Below are 9,099 nucleotides of genomic sequence, written 5' to 3' on the forward strand. Positions count from 1 at the left end.
TCTGTGTGAGTGTGTATGTGTGTGAGAGAGAGTGCGTGTGTGTGCGTATGTCTGCGTGTTTCTGTGTGTGAGTGAGAGAGAGAGACAGAGAGTGTGTATGTGAGAGAAAGTGTGTGAGAGTGTGTGTGTATGTGTGAGTGTGTATGTGTGTGAGAGAGAGGGTGTGTGTGTGTGCGTATGTCTGCGTGTTTCTGTGTGTGTGTGTGTGTGTATGTCTGTGTGAGTGAGTATGTGTGTGATAGAGAGTGCGTGTGTGTGTGTATGTCTGTGTGTGTGCGTGTGTCTGCGTGTTTCTGTGTGTGCGTGTGTTTGTGTGTGTGAGTGAGCGGCATTTCCTACATGCAAATAGTTCTTCAAAGTCTTCCTCACACACGCAGCCAGGTTCTGAATGACGGTAACCGTTTCCTCCTCTCCTTTCAGCAGCCATTACACATCTCCTGCCTCCTCCTCCTCTGGCTCCCGACCGCATTCACAGACACATCAACTATCAGGCCGCAAGAATATGAATAAAAATGAATACATGAATAAGAAATGTTCACACTCATTCTCTTTCCCGGGCTCCTTCTTATTTCCCCCGGCGTTTGTGGTGAAGGTTGAATAAAGCGAAAAGCTGCTGCTCTCTCTTTCGCTAGCTGTCTGTGAATCTAATGTTGATAGCTTAATAATAATAATAATATATACATAAAAAAGAAAGAAAGAAAGAAAGGAAGGAAAGTGTGTTCTTATCTATTTATCTCCCGGATTGGAATCAAGGAATGTATATCTCTAAAAATGGGTTATGCTTGTGTGAGGAGATAGTGTGTGTGTGTGTGTGTGTGTGTGTGTGTGTGTGTGTGTGTGTGTGTGTGTGTGTGTGTGTGTGCGTGTGTGTGTATAAAGCGGTCTTGGCGTGCATCTGCTACCCTGTGGCTCTGTGACTCAGTGTTGTGTTTGTCTTCCGCTATTGACAGCTGAAGAGGATGATCCGTGCGTCGACTCCTACTCAGGTGACTTCCAGCAACTCTGAAAAGTTGGCTACGTGGGTGGAACGAACGAACACTTTTACTTTCCAAGGTGTGTGTGTGTGTGTGTGTGTCTATGTGTGTGTGTGTGTGTGTGTGCGTACGTGTTTGTTGTGTGTGTGTGCGTGTGTGTGTTGTGTGTGTGTCTGTGTGTGTGTGTGTGTGTGTGTATGTGTGCGTGTTTGGTGTATGTGTGTGTGTGTGTGTGTGTGTGTATGTGTGTGTGTGTGTGTGTGCGTGTGTGTGTGCGTGTTGTATGTGTGTGTGCATGTGTGCGTGTATGTGTGTGTGTTTGTTGTGTGTGTCTGTGCGTGTGGTGTGCGTGTGTGGTGTGTGCGCGTGTCGTGTTGTGTTATAATTATAATCATCTCTGCATTGATAACCCATTCCAACCCATTCTGTGGGACATGGTTGATGGAGGCTAAATTGCAGTGTTTTGGCTCATCTGGGGACAGTCATTACCAGCACCCTGCGGTCTCTGTCTCTCCACACTGGCCCCATTCTCCAGCAGGCGGGCCGTTGAACAAACCCAGCTGGATACACACACACATACACAGACACACACATGCATGCACACACACATACACACACACACACACACACACACACACACACACACATACACGCACACATGCACACACACATACACACACACACACACAGTCTCATCTGTCCTGCTCCATTCAACAGTTGTCATTAGACTATTGAGTCTCTCTCTCTCTCTCTCTCTCTCTCATTCTCTCTCTGCTTTATCATCCATATTATCCTTATTCAATTACCCTTCCATTGTCACATAAATGATATTGTTACTGTACATGGAGCACGCTGGGTCTGGTAGTGAAAGGAAGACATTTTCCCTGGTCTGATGGAGCAGTTTTAGTCATATAATGATAGAGAATAGAATCTCTATTCCATTCAGCCAAATAGTTCTTTATTCTAAAGCACCGATCCCTTTCAGACGGGATGTGTCTTTATCAAACCAAACACTGTGTGTGTCCTTGTGCCCTGTGTGCTCTGTGTGTGTGTGTGTGTGTGTGTGTGTGTGTAAGCCATTGGGCCCATTATCTGCAAGTGGAAGGAACATCCACTGTTTTGTGACCGAGCAGTCCTGAAGTTAGTCAGGAGAGCAGCCCAAGAGTCAAGGACCAATCGAGCAGAATGGACCTATCGCTAAGCCACGCCCCAAAATCGAAATTGTTTGATTGATTGATTGAAAACTTTATTAGAAGATTTGCAGAAGTAGGTACATGACAGTACATATTACATACAAGGTCAACTAACAGGATAAAAACCCAAGAAAGCCACTGGCTTATTTCAATTGGGGTCCTTGATTCTCAATTCATCGTTACATGTAAGACAGACAAAAAAACTAGTACTATCTACAAGATAATACAGACAAATAACTATTACTATCTACAAGATAAACATACATCCATCATGGGAAGAACAATACAACAAAACATAAGGTATGTACAGCGGGTAGGACAGGTGGGGACATACACCACAGGTGGGGGCGGGGGACAAAACACAAAGTATGTACAGTGGGTAGTTCGGGTCTTTTAATCTGATTTTTGATTTAGAGGGTCCAGTTACGGATTGCAGCCTCCTGTAAATGTTTTTTGAGAGTGGTTTTGAAGGTGGGCAGTGTTTTGCACTCCTTTAAGATTATAGGAAGGGCGTTCCACATTTTTACTGCATAGTTTGCAAACGAGTTTAATCCCTTGTTTGTGGTGCACCGCGGTTGAACGTGGTTCGTGGAGCTTCCTCTGGTGTTGTATGTGTGGACGTTGTTCACTTTTTGGAAGTATGTTGACAGGTACTTGGGTGTCTTTGTGGTGTAGCGTATCTTGAAGACCAGGCCCAGTGCAAGCTGCTGCACTCTGTCAACTACTCGTAGCCAATCAAGGCTCAAAAAATGAGCAGCGGTTAGATGTGTCCTAGGGTTGAGGCCTAGCAGAAGCCTAACCAGTTTATTTTGGGCTGTCTGGAGTCTTGTTTTATGGGCCTTTGTGGTTCTATAGTACCATGATGTTACGGCATAGTCGAAGTGACATTGAATGAGAGCTCCTGATAGGGTCCTCAGTGTGTTTTTACTGACAAGTGAGGATATCCTGTACAAGAATCTAGTTCTATGGTTCACTTTTTTGATTACTTTTGCTGCCATTTTATCTCCGGAAAGATTTGCCTCTAAGATGGAGCCCAGGTATGTAATATCCTCTTTTCTTGTGATATTAATGTTACCCACTTTTATTTTAAAATGTTCAGCCTTTCTGAGTTTAGATGGGGATCCGTATAGGATGGTTTCAGTTTTACCTAGGAGTATTGATAGTTTATTGTCAGCTAGCCAGATGCAGATTCTACTCAGTTCAGTGCTTAGCGCTTTTTCCACCTGCAATATGTCCCTGTCAGAGACCAGCAGAGCCGAGTCATCCGCGAACAGGAACAAATTGCAATCACATGCTGATGACATGTCATTCACATATATTAGGAACAGTAAAGGTCCCAATATGCTTCCTTGTGGAACGCCGCAGGTCACTGGGAGGGGGGGGGACAGTGTTCCGTTCACACTAACCACCTGTTCCCTCCCCTCTAAGTAGGATTGCATCCAGCTCACCGATGTTCTATCGAACCCAATTGCTTTCAGTTTATCTAACAATATGTGGTGATCTACTGTGTCGAAGGCCTTCTGGAGGTCCAGCATGACCATGCCGCAGTACTTGCCCGAGTCCACCTCATGGTTGATGTGGTCGTTCAAATAGAGAAGGCCAATCATATCACAGCAAAAGTCACGACAGGCAGAAAACTTGGACAAACAACTCGCTAATATCTGATGGTGAAAAGCTTCTAGACTAAATATTCTTGTCATCTTTAAAAAAAAACAAAAAATGTCTATTACTTGCTGTGGTAAAACAGAAATCAGAAATTTGCCAACTCCCGCCATTGTAAGTAATTGAATGTCATTCAGTCACGGTCGGTCAGTCAGTCACGGTCGGTCAGTCAGTCACTGTCAGTGAAGCGTTGGCTTAGCGATAGGTCCATTCCAGAAAGAATTGGAAGCAGCGGCTACAGTTGTCACAAAGAAAACAATAGGCAGTGCTCTCCACCGTCTCCATTCGCTATCACCCCGGAGACTCCATTACTGAAGAGAAAGGCACCTTGAAACTTGTTTGAAGTTTGCTACAGAACATTTGGAGAAGCCTGTAGATTACTGGGAGAATGTAGTCTGGTCAGAAGAGACAGCTGGCCAAAGTGGTTTGATACACTGTATATATTCACCTATCGTAACAGAGATTTGGCTAAAACTGTTGCAAATGTATGGTGACTGTGTCCTGACAGATCCACTGTATAAACCTCCATCTGATTTAGCCTCGTGTCTTCAATTGAGTTTATGTGTAGAGAGGCCGATGTGTTATCGACCGATGTGGACATTGGAAAATATGTTCGGTCTGCCCTAGACGATATTACATCAGAAAATAGTTGTTTTATTTGCTAAAAAACGCAATAAGAGTTCAGCCTGCCCTCCAGTCGACAAATCCAATGTTCCCACTTCAGAATGGCTGTGTAACAATGGGGCTCGCTGTGTGTGTGTGTGTGTGTGTGTGTGTCTCTGTGGCTCCACACCCAGACCTACCAGAACCCACCTCACTGTCCATGCTGAAGTCTACAAGCAACATATCTCCTCCTACCGTGACGCACTCCAAGCTGCCAAATCTGCCTACTACTCCACCCTCATCAACACCTCCAATCGAAACCCCCGCACCCTCTTCTCCACTGTCAAGACACTACTCCAACCCCCGGACAACAACACAACTTCCTCCCCTGACCTCTGCAACTCCTTTCTCCACGCCTTCAACAGCAAGATCTCCCACATCAATAGCTCACTGACTGCCTCCATCTCCAACTCCACCACCCCCGCCCCCCCTGCTGTCATCTTCCCCCCTCCTGACTACCCTCCCCCTACTCCTCTCACTACTTTCTCCCCTGTTGACTCCTCCCTCATCACTACTATCATCACCGCCTCCAAAATAACCACCTGCTCCCTCGACCCCCTCCCTACCACCCTGACCAAGGCCTGCCTCCCTGCCCTCATCCCCCACCTCACTGCCCTCTTCAATCAGTCACTATCCCAAGGCCACGTTCCCTCAAGCTACAAACTTGCCGCTGTCACCCCCATTCTCAAAAAGCCCACTCTTGACCCAGCCAATCTCTCCAACTACCGCCCCATCTCCAACCTACCATTCCTTTCCAAAACCCTAGAGCGCGTTGTCGCTGCCCAACTTCACTCCCACCTCCAATCCAACAAACTATGAACCCCTTCAATCTGGCTTCCGCCCACATCACAGCACTGAAACAGCCCTGGTCAAAGTAATCAACGATCTCCTCACCTCTGCAGACTCAGGTGCCCTCAACATCCTAGTTCTACTAGACCTGAGCGCAGCCTTCGACACAGTGTCCCACTCCATCCTCCTTCAAAGGCTGCGCCAACTGGGTGTTGAGGGCACCGCCCTGGACTGGCTCACCTCCTACCTCACCAACAGACACCAGTTCATCTCCCTCTCCGGTCACACCTCCTCCTCCTCCTCTCTCACACAGGGGGTCCCACAAGGCTCAGTCCTCGGCCCCCTGCTCTTCCTCTGCTACACACTCCCCCTCGGTCACATCATCCGCCAATTCAACCTGGACTTCCACTGCTACGCCGATGACACACAGATTTACATCACCACCAACTCCACCCAGAACCCACCCCTCACTCACATCGAAACCTGCATCTCCGCAATAAAAACCTGGCTCACACACAACTTCCTCAAACTGAACAGTGAAAAGACCGAAGTCATCCTCATCGGCACCAAATCCACCCTCAATAAAACCGGACCCATCACACTCACCATTGACGACACTACCATCACCCCCTCCCCCCTGGCTCGCAACCTCGGCTTCATTCTGGACCCCACCCTCTCATTCGATCCCCACGTCAGTTCCATTGTCAAGACATCCTACTTCCACCTCCGAAACATTGCAAAAATCAGACACTGCCTCTCCCCCCCCGCTGCTGAATCCCTCATCCACGCCTTCATCTCCTCCCGCCTCGACTACTGCAACTCCCTACTCACCGGCATCACCTCCCGCTCCCTCCATAGACTCCAGATGGTCCAAAACTCTGCTGCACGCCTCCTCTCAAACACCCGCTCCCGTGACCACATCACTCCTGTCCTCCACTCTCTCCACTGGCTCCCCATTAAAGAACGTATACACTTCAAAGTCCTCATCCTCACATACAAAGCCCTCCATAGCCTGGCCCCCCCTTACCTGACTGACCTCCTTCTCCCCCACCGCCCTACCCGTACCCTCCGATCCTCATCCATTGTTCCCCTCACTGTCCCACCCTCAAAACTCAAAGGCTTCGGTCACCGTGCCTTTTCACGAGCCGCACCCCGCCTCTGGAACTCTCTCCCTCAACCACTCAGAGACTCACCCTCACTCCTCACTTTTAAATCCCACCTCAAAACCTACCTGTTCTCCCATGCCTACAGCCTCCCCTACCCCTAGCCATCTCCCCCATCCCTGCCACCCCCGCCCCCCCTGGACATGCATACAACCTCCCCTACCCCTAACCATCTCCCCTAACCCTGCCACCCCCCTCCCCCCATCGACATGCATACAACCTCCCCTTCCCCATTCGTTAACTCTGTGTTCTATGTGCTCATGTTATCTGTTGCTTGTTGTTTCTGTGTTTTCCGTTTTTCCAGCGTCTTTGAGCCTCGGAAAAGCGCTATATAAATCTAATAAATTATTATTATTATTATTACCACGTCTATATCTCTTAATTAAACATATGCTTTATCATATACTTAAACCGCTAAACACAGAAAAGTACGTAATATAAGCTCTAATGAAAGATATGGGCTTATACAGTGTCTGCCTGTCTGTCTGTCTGCCTGTCTGTCTGCCTGTCTGTCTGTCTGTCTGTCTGTTTCTGCCTGTCTGTCTGACTGAGACTGAAGAAGACCTCAGTGGGAGACTGAGACTCAGACCAGGAACTCCTTGATCCCACTTGTATATATCCTGTGTGTATACATGTGTCTGTCTGTCTGTCTGCTTGGCTAGCTGTCTATCTGATTGAGTCTCTGTCTGTCTGTCTGTCTGCCTGCCCACCTGTCTGTTTGGCTAGCTATCTGTCCGAGTCTTTGTCTGCCTGTCTGTCTGTCTGTCTGTCTGTCAGAGTCTCTGTCTAACTGTCTGCCTGTCTGTCTGTCAGAGTCTCTGTCTGCCTGTCTGTCTGTTAGAGTCTCTGTCTATCTGTCTGTCTGTTAGAGTCTCTGTCTATCTGTCTGTCTGTTAGAGTCTCTGTCTATCTGTCTGTTTGAGTCTGTCTGTCTATATAACCATATAATTTCTCAAGGACACTATTCCATGACACAGTCAACAGCTGGACAGAGGACCACACACTGCAGGGGTCTGTTACCATCTAATTTCACATGTCCATTCAGTGTGTGTGTATGTGTGTGTGTGTGTGTGTGTGTGTGTGTGTATGTGTGCCTGCTTGCGTGCATGAAGGCATTTGTGTGTGTGCGTGTGTGCCTTGCTACCATATCATTGTCCATTCAGCTGTGTGTGTGTGTGTGCGTGTGTGTGTGTGTGTGTGTGCGTGCGTGCATGCGTGTGTGTGTGTGATTGTGTGTGCGTGCGTGTGTGAGTGTGTGTGTATGTGCGTGCGTGCGTGTGTGCATGCGTGTGTGTGATTATGTGTGTGTGTGTGTGTGTGTGTGTATGCGTGTGCGTGCGTGCGTGTGTGTGTGTGTGTGTGTGTGTTACCTGGCGGACTCCCCTGCAGGAGGCCAGGGGCCGGCCGGTGATAAAGGCCCCAGCTGCCACCCCAGTGCCATCTGGCCCCAGCCCAGCCTGCTCTGCACGGGCAGATTAAGGAAGCAATTACCGATAACCGGATGGTACTGGAAGAGAGGCTCTGTGACCTGCCTGCTGATGTGAACTGACTGGGATTCGAACCTAGGCCTCCCGTGTGCACCACAACGCTGCACCAGACCAGTGTTAGCCCACTGTGCTAAAGTCTCGACATAACTAGGAGGCAGAGAGAGGGGTCTTTGAGATGAGTAATGAGCCGATGTGATGTCATGGGGCGGGGGTTCGAACCCGGGTCTCCTAGGTGCGCCACAGGACAGTTGAACGATAGCCTTAGGTAGCGGAGGCAGAGAGAGTTGAGTGACTCATCTATGTGCAAATACAGACAAGACAGGACAGTTGAGACAAATGCAGGATAATAGCTAGTGGGCGAAGATTACCTACCGTGAGAGAGACGGATGAGGAACTGAGACGAGAGAGAGAACGAGAAAGAGAGGGAGAAAGAGAGAGAGAAAGAGAGAGAGAGAAGGAGAGAGAGAGAGGACGAAAGAGAGAGAGAGGGGGAGAGAGAGACGATGAGCTGAGATGAGAGAGAGAGAGAGAAAGAGAGAGAGAGAGAGAGAAAGAGAGAGAGAGGGAGAAAGAGAGAGAGAGGGGGGGAGAGAGACGATGAGCTGAGATGAGAGAGAGAGAGAGAGAAAGAGAGGGGGGGGGGGGCGGAGAGAGACGGAGATGGAATAAGAGAGGGAGAGAGGGAGACACACACACACACGGAGAGAAAGAGAAAGAAAGAGAGCAGACTGCCGCCCAGAGGGGTTCAGCTGAGTCAGCCTCCCCAGTAGAACTAGTATCAGCTGCCTCGCGTTTATTTTTTAAGTTAATTTTTTATGAGTGGGGTGAGGGTCCCACTCATATTTTTCATTTTATTGGACAAATATAGTGAAGACAGACAAGAAAGGAGAGAGGGCATGTCAGCAGGTCACGGGCCGGGATTCAAACCCATGCCGACACAGGCATGTGTCTGCACGGGTAGACCGTGGCGCTAGACCACTGGACCGCCCGAAGGCACGTGCCTCTCTACCACTAACAGGGTCACTGCTTCTCCAGCTCTGAGGCTCTCTGAGACTAGGTCACCACCCCATATCTTCTTCAGGGACTCAGAGAAGAAGAACAGCCTTCTCATCTCTTATCTGGGTCTGTCTCTCAGCCAGCGGAGGCCAGGGCCAGGGACGAGAGGTGA

Source organism: Nansenia antarctica (genome assembly GCF_963989245.1).
Source record: "Nansenia antarctica genome assembly, chromosome: 20".
Taxonomy (NCBI): domain Eukaryota; kingdom Metazoa; phylum Chordata; class Actinopteri; order Argentiniformes; family Microstomatidae; genus Nansenia; species Nansenia antarctica.